General features: G+C 33.9%; 1 protein-coding gene across 2 annotated transcripts in view; it reads right to left on the bottom strand.

Moving 5' to 3' along the window:
• The window catches only part of Wnt5 (Wnt oncogene analog 5), a 200,203-nt gene extending 180,549 nt beyond the window's left edge, over positions 1 to 19,654 (bottom strand). The window contains exon 1 of one of the 2 annotated variants that reach the window (XM_014247383.3): positions 19,438 to 19,654. The gene's annotated coding sequence lies outside the window, so the exon portion shown is untranslated. Of the gene's footprint in view, positions 1 to 14,420; positions 14,609 to 19,437 lie in introns of those variants that run through there. The other variant, XM_036369975.2, reaches the window with a different exon arrangement.
• Between the last annotated feature and the right edge of the window lie 1,014 nt (positions 19,655 to 20,668).

The following is a 20,668-nucleotide window of genomic DNA, read 5'->3' as shown; positions in this document are numbered from 1 at the left end:
CGTTTAGTGCCGCTCCGCGTGGTCGGCATCGCATCAGCCGCTTCTTACGGCATACTACGCTTTTGTACCTTTAATTTTCCTTTATTCCTCCTATTTGATGTTGCAACGCGTTTTTGTCCCGATACGTTCCACTCGATTATGCGATTATGCATGACGTACTTTTATTACGGTGTAACTTGGCTGCTGTATGCAAAAATATACAGGAGCTCGTACATTTCTCAGGCTCAACTTTTTGCATTGGTAAGGGTGTGAGTGAGTCCGTTTGTCGTATTTTTAACTGAAGCTAGGAGAGTTTCTCGTTTTGTTCTCACAATCGTTCCAATTGTGCATGATAATCTTGACTTGCTGTTTAGTAAATTACAGCAATACATATCCGAATCACTGCAAACATATATAAATGTGTTTCTACATAGTTAGTCTTATATATCTAAAATGTGGACAAGGTTTGACCAATACTTATACATAGTTGATCTCTCCCAAATATCCATTCGACTACTGCGGTCTGGTAGATTTAAGGATCTTGAAAATATTCTGAAGAAGTTAGATTATAGAGAGCAGATATGTTTGCGTGATAGGTCATAGTCATCAGTTAATAAATTGATTGGGTATGATTGGAAGCCACTGAAATTTGGCTAAATATTCATTTTGACTTAAGTATTGGAAAATACTCAACAATTTGTCAGCTTGACCGATTTCTTCAAACTGTTTCGTAATGAAAGATATTAAGAGATAGCCGTTCTTAATCTCTCTCTTTCTCTCTGTCGCATTATTTCTTCAATCAAGAAGATATTCTCATCCTACCGAAACCAACTTAGCTAATCGGGATCAATCAATGAAACTTTGTTGGCGGTCCAAAATATCCTTGACCTTAACCAGTCTTACACGAACACAAGAACAACCTGTGATTGTCTTTAGCGAACAAGGTAGGACATACATACTTATATCTCCACAGAAAAGTGAAGCTCAGCACTACTGCCTTCCGCGTATAAAAAAAAAACGCCTCCAGCGTTACCATCTTCGTTAACAAGCCTTATTAATCTTATTGGGTTTCAGCCTGACAACATTGTCCAGCTTCCTACACCATGTTTCGTTACTGCTTCTTCTACTTCGTTACGCCAATGGAGAGATGGTCTACCTCTTTCTCTTTTACCGCCGACTCTCGCAAACCTCTTCAAAACCTTTTTCGCTGGAGCGTCATTACCCATCCTCAAAGTTGCAAATAAAATTAAAGATATCTTGCGAAGGACTTTTGTTTCGAACACTCCACGCGCAAGCTCATTTCTTAGGTGCTGTGAGCGCTTCGTAGGGTTGTAAATTTGTCTGTCGATTGATAGGACTTTACATCCTAATTGCCTACCAAACCCCTAATAGTAGTGATTCGTAATTGCTATCCTTCGCTGGATCTCTAGGCTGACCTAGCGAAGCCCAGGTTGTGATCTTACTTGATTGTGGAAGAGAGTATGCAAAGTTAAGTTTCTTCGCCGGGTTGGCGAAGCACCAGCACGATCTTTGCATTTGTTTAATACAAGTCGTCATATAACCACCACGTTGGCGCTCCTGGGTAACTATTTCGCACCCGCCGGGTTGTGAGGTAGTTCTGTGTACAGTACTGTCCAATCCACTGGTCATTAAATTTGGATTTTGTTAGTTTTAGGTACCCACCATGCAAAAACAAAATCCAATGAAAGGCGACAAAAATACCAGCGCTACTATCTTTCAAAATAAAAGTGATGCCCATGAGATGATAATGATTGAGTATCAATGATGAAATATTCTCAATGCCAGGCTTAGAAGTTTTGGCCAAATTCATAAAAACAATATTACATATGTATGTATACATATATACATATGTACCTGACGTACATTTATGATTTTCACATTATGCATTGATACTGGCATTTTCCTGCACGACATTTGTGAAAGTCAACTCTGCAGCACTTCAACGGTTCACTGGCTTATATACACTCTCGTAGGTATTACATACGCACGCCTTGCTCTATTTCTTCGCTTCATCAATAAATACGCACAGCAAGTGCTTTCAACGACTTGGGGGCAAATGCATATGAGCGAGTGGATACATATTTATGCCGTTTTGGGATTTCGATGATTTGAAACAACCTGCCGACCAACCAACCAATCAACTATACGAACCGTTCAACGAATTTGTATGTATGTATGTATGTTTGTACTCACGTGTATTTTTTATAGGTATATGTGTGCATGATTGTGTTTGTGTGCGCATTTTTAGACGCTTTCTTAACCGCCGGTGACTTGGCAACGTACTATGTCAGCGCATAAAAAATGATGAACTTTTTCTTCAGATTCTGTTTTTATGCCACGATATTGCACGTTTTTTTGAATTCACATTTTTCGACTTTTCGACAACTTGACTGCCCGATTTTTTGTGCGCGCCTGCGTTGTACATAAATTTTCAATTCGTTACGTTTAATTTGTGCTGCTATAATGCATTGGACAGCGGCAATAGCAACAACAAAAACAGCATTTCTGCGCTTTGATCACGATTTCAAGCGTGCGATGTTTTGTGTTGAAAGTGGTGGAATATTTATGTGTATATATGCGTGTAAATATGTATTTATAAAGCTCATATATTTGTTGAGATATGTATACTGGCGTTTCTGTGTGCTGCTGGAGTTGTATTTTTTTTTTTCTTATTAAAGTAATTTCCATTAAACTGCGGTGTGTTTGTTTCCATATTTTCGATTTCGTTTGTTTGTTTAAGCGAATATTTCAATTTATTTTTTGATGTGTGTATGTAAATGAAACGTTCACTTCTTCCTCAAGCACACGGCTGCCATACACCTTCCCGGCCCGTATTCGCACGCTCATTATCATGATTTTTCATTTCCTATCTTCCCTTCTTCGCATTTTCAAAATTCTGTTTGCCGTCTGCTTGGATTTCTAGGAAAATTTTAATTTGACGTGGTACTGCCGCGCCGTGATTTCCCGCACCGAAAATGCACCAACTGCACACACAACACAACAACAACAACAGTAGCCAATGCAAAATGGGCGCGTCTGCTGTAACTTTATTCATAAACGCTTAGACTCTTGCTCGCCGCGCATACACCTCCTTGCCCCGTAGCGTGCATATGCCGCCTGGCGGTTGCCAGCTGTTGACAGCCACAACAACAACATTTGTGTTATAGCAGTGTATTGCGCGGCAGCTTGCCAAAATCATTTTAGAGTCAATGCGCTGAGCGCTCCTAACTGACAGCCATGGCATTTGTCTGCCCATTTTTCTAGTGGCATGCCACTCATCCATTCATTCACCGTCGCTGCCATTTGTGTAATGTGTTATAGTAAATGCGCCGTTGTTGCTGTTAATTTTATTTTTGTTTTTGAAATTTCCCTTTGCTGTCACTGCGTTATTATTTGTTAGTGTTGTTGCACATTTTTTGTGGCCCTTTAGCGCGATGAGCAATTATTACGACACCACTAATTGTTCGGCATGTTGTGTCATTTTCAAAGCAATGCTATTTGCAACGTGCACCACATAAGCCAACACTAATTGCATAGCACCAACTGCCGTATGCGGTGGCATAAAATAAATGCAACAATAGCGCACAACAACAAATATTGCAGCTCCATACACACAAGCGTCCCTCCATCGCTCACCCGCTCAACACGCCAAGCTGACAGTTTGCCGCTCTTGGCCTCTGTAGTAGCGTACTCGCCACAAAACACACACACACATACAGCCATACAAACGGGACTGAATGCAAACGCATTTGTAATTGCCGCCGCACTTGCATTTGATACATTTTTGTTGCATATTTCTTTGAAACTGCTTAAAAATAGTTTAAGTACGCGCTGTTGCATGCCTCAATCATGCCGCTGTGCATTGATAGCCAACATATGTATGTATGTTTGTGTGTGTGTGCGTGCGTTTGTTGCCATAGTTGCACGTGTTGTTTGTTTTATTGTTAGTGTTATGTTTTCATGAAAAAATCATTTATTATTTGCATGTGTATGTATGTGTGTGTGTGTGTATTTTACCAGTCGCCTCTTTTACTCTCATTTTACCGCATTATTTTTGATAAATCTGAGACCAAGGGGTGCCTCACAGCTAAAAATTGCCCCAAACGACGGCCGCCTTTGCTGTTTGCCGACTTCATTTACCAATTGCATACATACATACATACACATATGTGCATTAATCACAGCTACTGGCTGGGCGCGCTGGTTGCGCTCTGTGCCGCGCTGTGTGCTGCTGTCAAGTGTGTGTGAAAAGTGTCAGAAATCATAATTAGTCAATTTCGAGTTGTGCCACATATGTTTTGTGTTTACGCGCCTTTGTTGTTATTATATATGTGTATACATACTATGTATGTTTGTGTAGAGTCATACCTGCTGCTGTCGGCATCTGATTCGAATTTAAAAGGCTAGCCAAAGCATTGATTTCATGTTTATTGCATAATAATAATTCAGTTATTATTATTAATTATTATTTGACAGTAAAATTCGCACCATCGGCACTTTCAAATAATTTCTATGCAATTTAATAGCTACTAAATATATGTGTGTTATCATGTATCATACTCACAAATAGTATTATTAATATTTGTAGTGAAGGCTCATAAAAATGGTATCGTTAAATAAATGCAATTTTAAACCTGTATACTATTAACTGTCTTCGATTCACCATTTATCTGTTCGCTTAGTTATCGAGTTGAATTCGTACAAGAGAGTGTGCGGATAACTCATTAAAGTGATATAGCCGCTATCTTCAATGCTATCAAGTTTTGTTTTGCATATTTTACAGCAGTTTTATTATTTTACATGGTTCAAATGACAAATACAAATAAAAATTGTTTTAAGTATCTGATATAGTATGTTCGATTCGCTGGAGAGTAAGGCTTGGCCAATTGAAGACAGCTATTATTTAATTTAAATTTTCTGAGCTTCTTATTTGTAGTCGAAATTTTATAATCAATTTTAGTTAGTTATCGGAACACTTTCAAATAATAAATCGTTCTTAATTAAAACAACCAGTAAATTAAATTAGTTTACTAAAATTTTACTATTTTAGTACCTTACTTTAAGATAGATAACTAATACGCTCTTTTCGGCCTAATATCTTCTTCCGGCCAAAATAATGATACTATAATCCCAGAAGTAAAGAACAGAGTTTGAAAATACACAAGTCGAAAATCGATTGTTAAATTTTTATCGGATATAAAAATCGTAAAACTTAAATGATTATTTTATAAAAAAGTGCAAAATTAATTAATTAAAGCAATAATTAATTACTTAAAAATCGTAATCGTACATATAAACTTTCATTCTTATAGATCAGTTTTAAAAAACGAAACGGTCCTGGTTAGTCGATAAATTGTGATCAATCCAACATTGATTGTCATGAAGGGTGCAATTAGCAGGGAATTATCTACTATAAGCTACTTAGCTACTACCAAACTCTTAATTCGAAACTGTACTGTCAACGTTTGGACAATCCGAAAGAAATAATCTTTCAGAAGTATCTAGCTTTGGTCAATAGGAGAGAAAATTGTTTTCCATCAAGACAACGCCAGCCCCGCACATCGATAGTGCATCGCCAGAAGCTATGTGTTCTTATACATCCGCTTTATAGTTTGGATCTGAATTGATTATTACCTGTTCCGTTCTAAAGAGAATGGTTTTAATGGTAAAAAACTTGCCTCAACAATAGCTTGTTAAAATCGACTGTACCACTTTTTTTTATCAATAAGAATTATGATTACGGAACAAAACAATGTACATTTAACCTAAACCGATTATTTCTATTTAATGCCAAAATAATGGATTTATTTTTATTATATCTTATACATAAATATATCCACATTGATATAAATACACCGTAAACGTGTACTCTTAGGTACACGTGACTAGTGCACTTATTAATTTGTATTTATGGTGATAAAGCACAAAATATTAATATTTATCTTTTCGACTTTGTTCACTTTAGACAAGAAATTTACATACAGCAATATTGTTTTTGTTGTTCTACTTGTAATACCTTTTTTAAGCTTTTCTAACTTATTCTTTGCATTACGTTAATGCGCTTAAATGTAGGCAACGATTATTTTTAGTATATGAAATACACAAATTAGTTCCGTTTCTCCGTTGCAGCAAAATAATTTCTTTATAATTACTAAATTAAATGCAAAACAAGCTTAAATTTTACTACTCTGGCCTGAGCCAAACATAAAACTTCAAAAGGGTGGCTCTGTTACGGTAAACTTTTAAAACGCAGCTGTCATTTTTCGTCAACAAGTTAACAATTGTTAACTGAAATGAAGCACATTAATTCAAAAAAGTCACAGCTAAACAAATACAAGCTATAATGTTTGCGAAAATATACAGCTGTTTATATTTCGGTAAAGCAAATGACATATAAATAGATGATTATGCTCACCAAAATTATGTAAATTCACTTATTGATGTTTATGGCTTAATTGACTCAATAAAGAAAAATGTAATTGCATAATAAATAAATATGCAAATAATGTATATGTTAATTTCAATTATATAATATATAACGAGAGTAGTAATATTAAAACCACTACAATATATAATGCAACACAATGGAAATGAGGCACAGTAACTAGAAAAAAACATTAAATGTGCAAAAATGCCATACAGGAAATTGAGATTGTGAAATTTATAATACTGGATGAATAGAAATGTTGATGTATGTATGGTTATTTTTACTTTAATGGCTATCATATACATGTACTACAATAACTTTCTTCATATTAAAATATTTCTACAAGTATGTCAGCTCATTGAGCAAGTGAGATTTTTAGCAATATGTGTGTAGAAGAAATATTCCTCAAAAAGTTGTATGTCTGTATATACTTATATTTTATAAGAGATTGGTTTTCGCCATTTTATAATTCTATTAAAGTCAAAATTAAATAAAAATTTGGAACATTTTTGGAACTTTTAAAATTTCTTTACAAAAATAAAATATTATTTCTTCAATAAAAAAATTTCAAAATTCGAAAAATGTTTTATCACATGTATTAATATATAACATAGGTATATATATATTTTTTTTATAAATATTAAATATCCATTAAATATTTAATATATATATATATATATATATCAGATATCTACTCTGTTCACTCAAAAAATGTATACTTAAGTCAACCTCAAATTCTAATGAGTTTCATTTAAACATCATACACATATACGCTCAACAGCATTCCTACAGGGCATTGCAACATTTTAAAGTATGCTAACAATTCGCAAAGTGATTAAACTTGTTTACTGATGCAACACATTTATAAATATTACAAAATTATTATTGACACATTAAGTATTAGTATAATAGAATATATACACATCCACACATATATAAAATACCTATACACACATAGAGCTGCTTAAATGTTTATTTAATAGGAATAAGTATGTATGTATGTGTCCGGCTCGTTTTGGTCTTTTATGCAAATATATCTCATCAATTTACATAGAATATCATTGGCAGGATAATAGTATAATAATATTTATTTTATATGATGCTAGTGTAAACAAGAGGGCAAAACAAAATTAATTAAAAGTTGATAAACAAAAGTCAGCTCAACAAATTGGTGAATGCAAATGGTTAACGCACTCAGAGAGCTCTACAGTTATGTCATACAATTATATTCGAATACATACATACATACATGATTGCTTAAAAACGGAATAATTTTATGCTGCAGTTTTAATTGTTAGTAGCACGGTTACGTCAACGAGCTGGGTTCGACAAGTGAACAGCTTTTGTTTATGAAATATCGTATTTTCAAAAGAAAAAATAAATTATAATAATCGAAATAAGTTAAAATTAAAATCGCCATTAATTGCATTAACTTTGTTTACCAACTTGGTTGCATATTTAATGATATTCATCGAGAATCATATTCAGGATCAATGAGATTATAGTACGCATACACAGAATTACTTGAAATTCGATTGCATATGGAGTAAACTTTCTAGAGCAAAATGCTTGAGATCGCCCTCAAGTGTTAGCCACTTTAAAAGCCAGGCCATGTTATGCATATGAACGGATAGATAACCAGTACATTCTACTATATTAGTCATGTTTCGGAGATTTGTATATCTTCTAGGAAGTATGCATATTTATAAGAAACCTTGCCCCAGGTTACCCGTCTAAAAGCTGGCAAGCGAATCACTGCTCTCTAAGAACTCTTCAAAATAAGACACATACTTAGTTCTGGATACAAGATCCAGCCCTCAAAAGCTACATGAATTATTCATAGCAATAAATAATATAGTATCTGATTCTAATACGAAGTTCGCCAATTACCACAAACTGGTATTCATTAAGTATTGTCAATTAAATTTCACGGTCCCCCGAAACTGTTTTTCATCTTAATAATGTTATAAAGAAATGTCAAACCCAAATGAAACTTCAAAGATATGATGGAAGAGCATATGTTCAATGGTAGTATTAACAAGAAAACAAATTTTGTGAGTTGTGAGATAACATTGGACTTTTCGTAAAGTTGAGAGCACAATAGCTTGAGAGTGTTAGCATAAATCGAGCCCTTAGATGTTCAGAAATAATAAAGGAATTGTTGTTAATCTGCTACAATAAACGAAATTAATTATTTAAGCAGAAATTTTATTAGAATTATTTTTTGTCATAAAATTTCAGCAGAACAGTTAAAAAAATTATTTCATTCTGCACTTTCTCCTCCCAGCTTTTGAACCAGAATTTCTTTAACTTTTCATGTTTTCATCATTGATAGTACCATTATTGTAGGACGTCATCGTTATCAAAATTTCTATGGTCTCATCTATCTCAATATGCTCCCTGCTTTCTAAACACAAAATAATGCTTAATTTTTGCTGAAGATTTGGTAACATAATTGCATTGGAAGCGTGAACTTTTCAACAAAAACTTTTTGAGTAATAGATGTATGGTATGTACATATATACTTACATACATATGTATGTGCATGAATAATATGAGGGAGTGTATGATATGCGGCGGTAATGAATATCTGACAATATAAGCTTCTTTTAAAATTAATCAGCCGTTCGGAGGCGAACTAAAACTAGTGCCAACTTCATTTAGTATGGTGTTCGAAACACTTATACTCGTAGTAATGTCAAGAGAGAGAGTGAAAGAGCAGCTCGGCTATGCATTAAGCAAAGATGTAAGTTTCAATTATATATACGTACATGTACGAATATGTACATATGTATGTCTTCTTAGGCTAGTACAATAATTCTATTTTCACTTTTGTCACCTCTCCTGTTCAGTAAAAAATCTGCTAAATAAACGAAATACCGCAAAAACATTGCGTGTTAAAGTAACATAAATTGTTGTCGCAGCAAAAGTGGCACGAATAACAGTGTGTAATGGAAAAACAACTGTCTTCTTTATTACCCTTATTTTTTTTTTTTGTTTTTTGGTGCCAATATTCTACAAAATTTAGGTGTTAGTTTTAATTGGCAACTCGCTCCTGTTAACACAGCCGCGTCTGGTGCACAAAACCCAACTGGCACGCTATTATTGGTAGCATGAAAAACTATTACAACTCTAATTTGTGGCATAAATGTAAAGATTTTTTATAAACAAAAGAACGTTAGTGCAAGAGTAATTAACTTTTTATTTTTATAACATTTTTATGACTTTTTCTATGAGCATAAAACTGTGCTAAAATAAACAAAATGCAACAAGCAACAGTTAATAGCCGCTATGTAAATTGTATATGTACAAGTATAAGATTGTGTTTATGTATGCGTAAGTGCGGGTTCGATATATGTATGCAGTATGGTGACGAGTGAAGTAGCAATAAAGTGTGGCAATGAAAGTTGAGTGTGTTTCGGCTTTGGTGAATAGTGACTTTGATGAGAATTTTCCTTAATTGCAATGCACAGTACGCAATAATACCGTTTCACAAAAAGAATGCATGTGGCCAACGTTAGTATAAAGAGCAGAGAGATGAAAAAACAAAATTGGAAATTAAACGAAGGACTAAACAAATTAAACAGGAAGTGAATGATTCGAATGATGACTGGAAATTGAAGGCAAATAGCAAAGAGTTGAGGCAAACAATTTTTATTTCTTATACATCCTACCTTGCCACATTTCGAATTAACGAGTTGAAATGCATTTGTGGCTGGCAACAGACGCCGTAGCACCGCTACAGCTCATACACAGCATTAACACATACACGCACACACACACATATGTACATACAAATTTTTTATTGACAAATTTTCCATTTGAACAACAAAAGCGGCAAGAGCTATAGCAATCATCAATGGCAGTAGCTACAATCGAAATGAAAATTCTTCTTGTTCGTGTTGTTGTAGCACACTGAACTTGCTGCATTCGTTGTAAGGCAAATAAATCAACGCAAGCGGACAGCATGCGGCATTTCAGTTACCACGACTACATACACTAAATAGTTTAATAGCCAACAACAAGCGGTAAGCGCTGGCAGCAACAACAAAAAAAAGTTAATAAAATGGAAATAAAAGGCAATGCCACCCGTTGCAGTGACATCAATCGACGTCGCGGCAACAGTAACAGTACTGAATGCTGTTTGTGCTAGCGAATTTGTTTATCGTGCAACTTTTGTGAATGTGTAGTTGTGTATGCGTGTGTGAATAAATGCAACAAATGCTGCATTGCAGCGAGCTCCCACTGTTGCTGCTGCTGCATTTGTTTCATGCATGAGCGCACGCCGACAAGCAAACACACACACACATAAGTATGTATATGTGTAAGCAAATGCAAATAAAAAAACACGGTAGGAAATTTGTTTGCTGTATGTAAGCGCTTATGCTTCTACTTTTCAAAATTTGTTTACTTTTCACAACTACCAAAACGCACGCACACACACAGACATAGTTATTTATTTGAATTCTTTCTTTACAACCCGCTCTCTATACTAGGCACCTTTATGCCAACACGATATACACAAATATTTTTACCTACAAACATTTTGGTATAAAAGTTTTTAGTGCCTCTCGGTTATTTGCTGACAAGACAGTTGACCTGATAGTCAGCAAAGCTTAGATACATATGTATATACGCAACAGTTGAGCTGTCCGCTCTTCCGTTTACACTCTTGTAGACATTTAAAGCAAATCATCTATTAAAATTGTTTTGCTTGTTGTCGAATTATGTAGCACCCAGTCCCCGAGCATGCGGTTATGCTATAGTAACCCTCTTAAAAAATAAATTTTTTAGGCAGAAGGTATTTCCTGCAGGCTAACAAGTTATGATATCTTTGTCAACGTATTCAAATTAATTTTTATACTCTGAACAGCGTATATTAAGTTTGCCACGATGTTTATAACACCTGAAAATTATCAGCTTGACGAGCTGAGTCGTTTTAGCCATGCCCATCTGTCCATCCGAATATCTGTCCATCTGTCAGTATATACACGATCTAGATCCTCAGTTTCTGAAATATCGTCCTGAAATCAAATCACTATAGTTGTCGTTCAAGCTAAACGATTGGAATTAAGTCCTTGTAAAGAAAAAGATTATTATCTGAGACATTGCAATAATATCCGAATACATTATTCAGATCGCACCATTATAGCCCATAGCTGACATACAAACTAACCGATCCAACTCAAGTCCTCAAATGGAAAACTTTTTTATTTGACAACGAACCATCCCAAAATTTACCACTAGTTATTACTCAAATCATTACCACAATCTCCAAAAAAGTTATTAAGATCGGATAGCTATAACATATAGCTGCCATACAAACTGAACGATCAAACTCAAGTCCTTGTAAGGATAGCTTTCTTTGGCAAAGTATCTTCACGAAATTAGGCGTAGATTATTACTCGAGACATTGCAATAATAACCTAATAAATTATTCAGATCGGACCACTATAACCTATTGCGGCCATATAAACTGACTGATCCAAATCAAGAAAAAGATCTTTTTGTACCTTTTTATGTTATAAAAATGCACTAGTGGAGGGTATAATTGCTTCGGTGCAGCCGAAGTTAACGTTTTTTCATATTTTATGCTTTAAATATTTCATTTCACAGCTTTGAAATTCAGAATATAACCAAATTATGTGTAATCATGTAACACAAAATTAGCTATAAAAATCATCTGTCCTTTCCTTACCAGAATATTACCAGGCTCCATTATAGAGAACTTTTTAGAGCTCGATTTAAAAAAATTGTGTATTTATGTTTTGACTTAGATATAGTGGTAATAGACACAATTGCGCCACAAAAACCGCTAGAGAACTCGAAAGAGCTTATTGTTGAGAAAATAACCTAATTTGTGCTTTCAATGACGTTAATTTGCTATTTCCAAATCATTTACTAAAATATATTTAAGTGGATGAAATACATTAAAAAACATACCCTAAAATGTTAAAAGATATATTCATAGAATAGTTTAGTATATGTGATGTTAACATTATTTTCAGAACATGAAACGTAAAAAAACCACCTAGCATTAAATACCCAGCCAACTACTGAATTCACCAGAATTTTTTTTAATATGAAAATTTTATTACGAATATTTAACATTTTTAATCATAAACTCCATAGCATCCCTCGTAGGTCACCCATTTTGTATACTTCCAAGAAGACTACCTAATTTTTCCAATTAAGGAAACTTTAATTTAGAATTCTCCAATTCCAAATTTTTCACTTCCGTCTCACAACCTTCGGCGTATGTCAGTGTCTTCTGACATGTGTACCTGTACAATGTTTGTGTTGCATTTATTTTATTGCACCCTCCTAAATGCAAGCCTTTATACACACACACAAAAAGTTTTTATGTACTTGCATGTAACTTTTATTTGCTTGGTTTATTTGTTTTACACAAATTATAGCCCAGCACTTGAGTTGAGGTGAAGTAAAAAAAAAACTATACCACAGCCATAGCAGTTAATACGGCTTTCATTTATAACTTTCCTAGAAAAACAAAACAAAATCAGTTTTACAGTGTTTTATGTCTTGTTTTTGTCTTTGTTGGTAAGGTTGAGTGTTTCCAATAATTGTTTAATTTTCAGCGTTTCTCTTGAGTTTGCAAGTAAAACATATAGCCAACATGTTGTAGAAATTGAGTTTGTATGTTTGTAAATATATGTATATTAGTTTTTTCATAAGAATTTTATTTTCGAAAATTTCTTTACACCGTTGCAAATAGATTCTAGCCTAAAAGGTTTTCGAAAAGCAAATACTGCTAATGGATAGTAGTTGTCTTGCGGTTATTAAACAAGCTTATTTACAAGTTTTTATTAAACACTTTTCAAGTAGATTTTTAAACGAACATGCCACATGAACTTAGTTACCAAGGTAGTCTTTTTTGAATCTCTTGAATCGTTCATAGCAAGAATTGGAAGACAGCGGGAAAACGAAAAAGATTAAAAAAATATTTTTCTATATATAGTTTTCTAAAAACTTTATATCAATTCAATGATCTGTTAATTGTTCCAGGCTAGTCTTTTAAAATTATACTTGTTGAGCGTTTGCAATTAAGAAAGGTGAGCAAGCAAAATCATTTCAACGACGGCAACAGAAGTAAATGAATCTGTTCCACAAGTTCAGAAGTTGTCCCAAATTTTAAAATAAGAGCGGATAAATAAACCGTTTCGCAAATCCTTCAAATTATATAGTAGAAATAATAAATGTACAAATATTGTAAATAGAAAAAGTAACAACACATTTGCGATACACAAAGCTTTTATATGGACCTAACTTCAAACCTTAACATGAAGCATTCAAAAGAGCAAATATGCTTTCTTTGTTCCCAGCAAAGTAAAAAATTTGAGATTCCTCACTTTAAGGTTTAAAATCAATTGACCAAATGCAAATGCTTAATCGAGAGCTTTTAATTGCTCCGCAAGTAAGAAACCAAAAAAATATATATTTTTTCACTATGGCCTCCCCATTCAATAGTGAAGAAACAATTAGTTTCCTGTAATTATAGCAAAATTGTCGATAATACAAAAAGCAGCAGTTCTCAAGCAAAAAAAACGTGATGGACAACAAAAATACAAATAGTAAAATTTCAAACAAACTTAATTGACAACACTCTTACCACTAACATACATATGTATAAAGGTCGATATGTCTCATCAAATCTAGACACCAATACCCACACCTATATATATCGTATGTAGCTATCTATCAAAAGCACATATTTCTCATTTCGGTGCTCTTCAGATATTGCTTTTCATACAATTATTTTTCAGCAAAAAAGCAACCAAAAATTGTATGAAATTTTTCAATTACAATCACACAATTACTCAGTTCGGCAAGTGTATTAAAAACATGTCCAAAACGACAGCGCAAGCATGAAAAAATCCCTTCATATATGTAAGTATGTACAGCAACGGTAAATAACATAAGTGTATAGGAAAAAAGTGCTAGTTTGTATGTGAATATTGAACTGTTTACGTACCAATTTATTTAGCAACTTTTGCGCTTTCCAGATCCTTTCGTATGAGTAGACACTGATGAATGAGATGAGCATCAATTAAATGTTGAAGAGTGTTTTTTATGCAAAAAATATCGTTGATTCACGTTTTCTTTAGTTGTGTAAATTTGTGTATTTGCATGTGATGTATCTGTTTTTTGATATTTAATTATTCTTAATTAAATTCATTTTTATTTTAAATAATTTTTTTTTTTATAGTATTTTATTTTAGTTTTAATATTAACTTAGTTTTAATTTTAATTTAAGTTTATTCTTTATTTTTTAATTTTACTTAATTTTATCTTAGTATATTTTTATTTATATTAATTATATAATATTATCTAATTTCATTCAATATCTTTTTAATTAATTTAATTTAATTTGTTTTTTTTACAATTTTATTTCATTTAAAATTAATTTTTTCTTATAATAATTTTTTATGATTTTTTTAAATTTTGATTTATTATATTTCATTTTATTTTTCTACTTAATAATATAATTTAATTTTTTATTTATTTTCTATTATAAATTTTTTTATTTTGCATTGGTTAAGACCGGTGTTTCTGAAATTTCTCCTCGAAGTATTTCCGATTTTTCTTTAATTTTTACCCTCTAATCAACTCTTCTATGAAGTTTTAAACCCATTTGTTTACCACACGTTTTCATACAAACCAATATATGTATGTTTAAGATATTCTCACACGCCAAATCGTAATGTACGTTTAATAGCCACACTTTGCATGTTGCAATGTAATTTGCATGCCACAAACATTTTTTAGCACTTGTTTCCGTACACGCAATGACGTGCGCTAATTGAATTTTTCTTCACTAATTTTCGTAAGTAATTATAAGCATGTCTTACAGTTTTGAATACAAATTTTTACAGTTGTAAAAGTATATAGCGCTCATTCTTATACCTTTCACTGCTATAATTGTGCAACATGCTCACGCACACACGCGCACTCAAACTCAAGGCATGTACTCACAAACTTGGCTCGAAGTAATTATGTGACGGCAGCCAAAGTAAAAATTATATCACGCGTCAACATGCAACACGCTGACGCCAAAGTGGCAAGTCAGCTATAAGGAAAAAAATCGTTATGCAAGTTGTTTATTTCTTTTATTAATTTTTATGCACCCAGTTTGCACTTTATTAAATTTAATTATCATTGTGTAATGGCTGTGGCAAGCTTAGTGTGGCGTCATACATTTTTTTATTATTTTATTATTATTCATATATGTATGTATACCTGTTTTAGTTTCCTATTATGTTAGTCATTCAATTGAGCCATGCCTTTTTTGTGCAACGCGATTGCAACGTGTGCGAATGGTGCAAACTTTGCCACTTTCCACAAACTTGCAACATTGTAAGCGCCATGATATAGATAAGCCCCATTCAGAGGTGAGTAAAACATTTGACGCATAACCGCTTTGTACCTTAGTTTCTCGATTAGCGGAAATGGGTAAAAAATTGATTGTAGAAAAAAAGTTTTGCGAGGGCAACAGGAAGTTTACTAGGCTGATGTAACTGTTTGGAGGGAAACATGAGTAACGGGTATTAAATAGGAAAACATCAGAAAACTCATGCATTTGTCTTAGGCAATATTTTATGAAAATAAAAAGATATGTGGCACAAAGATGGATGGTTATGAGTTTCTATAGACGTCATGTTAGTGGTGCTTCGTAAGTAAATGCCTGGACGTATATTGATTCCAAAAAAAAAATTCATTATCAGCAGATAAAGTGTATTTCGAAATTCTGAGAGTTTATTGTCCAACTCTCTGAAAACCCTAACAAATACTATACATTTTAAATAAATAAATTATTAAGATTATTGTATGGTTCTGAGTAGTATGTGATACTCAGATACAACCGATTTCATAAAACCACAATAATCGTAAGTCCGTTTGATGTCTGATGCGTTCGAAGCTTGTACTCTTCAAGTAATTAACGTTATATTATATCGAAAAAACTGTTTTCGATACTTGGCAATGCCTGTGATTCTTGACTTCCGGTAATCCGAATATTTCTTAGGTCTTGTTTAGAAAATTTTTGTATTAATAGCTCTTTTTCTAATTTGCTTAAAACTCTCATTATTATATTGTCAAATAAAGAGAAAAACATATTCTCCGAGATTTAAAACTCTAAATGTATGGATGGCGGTAATAATATCTTAAGATCGTAGGTATAACGCTATTTCTTAACTATAATAAATCTGAAATCGGTCAATCGACTATGTTTTTGAAGTTTTAACTGAGTGTCCGTTTAATATTGGGTTGTGATGTAAGAGAAGATAAATTGATAGTTATATTATTAAGCAAACGATAAGTGTTACGGTTCCTAAAAATTTTCGAAACTTCTCAACAAATTCGAAATTATTCAAGATTTGTTCATTCTATATGATGCTTCTGACTTCAAATATGCTTGAGGTGACCCCAGTAAGTTTCTTCTTTTGAAACATAAATATTAGGAACTTAGTAGTGATTAGGTAGTCTTGAACATTTTAGAACGTATTTAATTTCACTTTTATGGCAATATGTTGCGGAGAAAAATATTTCTAAAGTTTTGAATTGAATTCTAAGAATAAAGTAAGCATGACACTAGGAAAAAATTTGAATCAAAAGTTCCATCACATAACCGTCAATCCTGCTATATACGTCACTTTATTATTAATATGGACTAGTCTAGCGGAAAAGAAATTAAATTACTACACATACACAATTTGTTTAGCGGGCATAAAACCGCTTTGTTGCGACATTTTTTTCGCAGAACTTTTGCATCAATTAAATTTATCCTAGTAAAAGGGCGCTTATGCATCGCTTCACTCCCTTTTATATGCGCAAATTTAATACGGGCTGAATGTAGTGGGGCGGTTAAGGGGAGTTTGTGTATCGAGTTTGCTGTGTCATTATTGTTCTTGCGTTTGTTATTGGCTGTTGTTGTTGAGTGTTTTGTAATTAATTGAATTTAAATGAAATACAACAATGCCAACATGTATATGTAGCAGGTACATATGTACATACATGCATTTATAGCTAGTTTATGTTGCAAGCAAGTGTGAGGTAGACCATTATAAAAACAAAAATGGGTAACAACATCAGTGCTTTGGATCTTTTTTATTGCAACTACAAGTAAATATAGCTTTTATATTGTCTTTTTTAACGACATGTTGCAACCAAAACAAAAAAAAAAAAACAAATTAAAAAAAATAAATTGTCGTGCAACACTGTTTTTAAATATCTTGTGCATGTTGCAATAACCCTTTTATTAAGTATGTATATGTTTTTTTTCATGTTATTGCTTCATTTCATTTTATCCCCTACGCTTGCCACACAAATGCTGCGCTGCGCTTTGATTTCATTTTTTCTCGCTTCCAGTGAAAACCACCGCCATATAACTATGTGTGCATGTAGATATTTATATACATGTGTGCATACATATATAATTAATCCTTTATGCATTACGCTTGCTGTCTGCTTGCCACGTCTGTCTGTCTATCAGTTGACTGCAAGTGTGTGTGTGTTTGTTCGTGCTGCAACATGCGGCAACCGTTGCAACTTGCCAGCGCAGAAAATCCTTTTTTTGCCACCACCAAAAAACGGTTAGATCAGCGTGAAAGGGGTGGCCGTACAAGCTTCTCAAAATTCAATGCCGTCAGCGCGGCTAGCTGTGTTCGAGCATTTTTCGGGTCGTTCTGCCAGCGTTTATTTGTGTGTTTTTCTGCTTGCGGCATGCATACAATGCGCCGAAAGTTGATCCTTGTTAATTTTCGGTGATTATTTTAATTTCTACAATTTGTTGCTGTGCTGCGCTTGATTACGGTATATTCGAGACATACTGACGCTCACCTTTTAAGTTATTTTATTACTTTTTATTACTTGCTATTTTATTGTATTTACTGTTCTTCTCTTCTTTTCTTTTATCCTTATTATTTTTTATTATTTTACTTTTTTTATTTTATATACAACTATATATTTTTTTTCAGCACTTATAACATTTTACCAATTTGCCGTAGCGTAATCATTCCCATTTACGCTTTGCAACACAACATTCTTAACGACTCTGTTGTGCCTTCCGCAACAGCCAATGCTATCGAATTGCAAGCGCTTCGCTCTTTATAAAATAATTAATTTAATTGTAGGCGAGCGTTGGCTTACACACACATACATGCACATACATGGACTTTTGCTTGGGTTAAGTATTGGTCACGCGATAAGCGCCTCAAATGACGCTGCACAACGGCTTTGCTTGTTGCGGATCATCGACTGACGCCGCCGCCGCCACATGTAATTACGCACACTGTGTAGCAAGTGAAAGCGTAGGCAACGCAACGCTCAAATGGCAGTCAATGGTCAGAAGGATGTGTAGCGTTTATTGTCCGAAGTCACCAAACTGCAGCCATGAAAACACACACATATCACATATACACATACATATATATTTTGTTTATATGTTTTTGTTGTAACAACACTCGTTGGCTAATTAGTGCAATATTACAGACAGTGCACTAGGTTGCACTTGCCACACGTACAAAAACTTACTCACTTACAAAGCGCTACACAATCTTTTATACATGTGAACATGTATATATGTGTGTGTGTGTGTGCATATATTACCAACCATAGTCTACGTTTGTATGTTTTTTGTATTTGTCACAAGTGTGAACGATTTGCGGATTTTTGCTCACTCCGCGGCGCACAAAAATTAAATGCACACTTTTAATTAATTAATCTTGTTCGACAACGCGTCTGGCGCATCGTAAGCTCGGCAGCTTAAACATTTTTCCTGTCTGCCAGCACACACACACACACAAACAAGCACACAAATAGAAATTCACACGCGCCAAAATAAATATATAAACGTACAGTAATTAGCACTTTTTTCCTCTCACGTTTCGTTGCAATCGCGCATCTAAATCAATTGATATATGAAGTTTGCACAAATCGACAGCGGTTTGCGCAAACCTCTACAGGGCAATTAAAAAAAAAATGCAGCTTTTTACCTTAAAATCACGTCACTAACAGCTTACACTGCTTATTGTCGTTGTTGTTGTTTGAGTATATTAATTTTATTTATTTTGTTTTCTTTTAGCAATAAATTCCTCACACACTTTTTCACTTCCTGTGCGTTTATTTGCATTTCCTTTTCCCTACTCGTGTATTTCAATAAGCGTACGCGTTCGGCTTTTTCATCCGCTACCGAGATCCGTACGAACGCTCTGTTTGTAAACAACTGATTCGTTGACTGCATGGCATCGCCAATGCCAGCTATCCAGTCAGCCAGACTTCAGTCGTAGTCACAGGCACACAGTCACCACCGATTCTGGTTCTGTTGTTGTTTGCTGTTGCTGGTAGTGGTGAGTTTCTCGTTGCGTTGCGCATGTGTGCGTATTTGTTTAAATTTTTGTTTAAGCGTTTGTGTTGCTTTGTTGCTACAGTTGGTGAAATGGTAGCCAGACTTTGTTTACATTTGCTTTGCTGTCTTTGATGTGTGATTTCGTTTTATTTGCGTTTTTGTTTACCTTTACTTATTTGTTTCTGTAGTAACAGTTCCTTCTGCTTGTGCTGCAACATGCTGCTGGCAACTTTGTTGCTTAACATATATGTGTTATAGTTTATGGTGTGAAACAAATTGTATGAACTTGGAAGATTAAGTAGTCTCGTCTTTTGAGACAAATTCTTGGGAAATCTGACTGTATGTACAGTATATTCTAAGGCTGTTTAAGCAACATGTTTAAAAATTATTGTTTTCAGTATGGTATGGACTTCTGTTGAATATTATGTCGGAAACTAGTCAAATATCTTGTCTCTGTTGTGTGAAAGTTTAATTCTTTGCTATGCTCTTGTTGTCAGATCTATCCTCACGTTCTAAGTAAGTGAAAATTTGCCCTTTTGTTCCGAGCGTTTAACATAGTATGTTGGTCTTGAATTCAGTTTGGCTGCCTTTATTATACTTCTTGAGTCGAGTTCATGATGAGACGGCTCTGTTAGAATTAAGCCAAATTGGGCCCGTAGTCTTTTTTTGACCACCTTTGGTAACGGATATGAACAAAAAATTTAGAGATATAGAAAAAGTAATATCGTTCGTTGATTTGACTCTTCTTTTTTGAAAGAAACTTGCGCGATGAAAACACAGTGCGCTTGAATGCTACATACGATGCATCTTCTCCTTCGATGATGGCCGTTCAAAATTAGTTTAACGACTTTCAACATGGTCCCACCTCATTTTTTTTA

The sequence above is a fragment of the Bactrocera oleae genome, chromosome 4 (assembly GCF_042242935.1).
Source record: "Bactrocera oleae isolate idBacOlea1 chromosome 4, idBacOlea1, whole genome shotgun sequence".
Classification (NCBI taxonomy): domain Eukaryota; kingdom Metazoa; phylum Arthropoda; class Insecta; order Diptera; family Tephritidae; genus Bactrocera; species Bactrocera oleae.
Note: the sequence above shows the minus strand (reverse complement) of the source record. Positions and strands in the feature narration are given on the sequence as shown.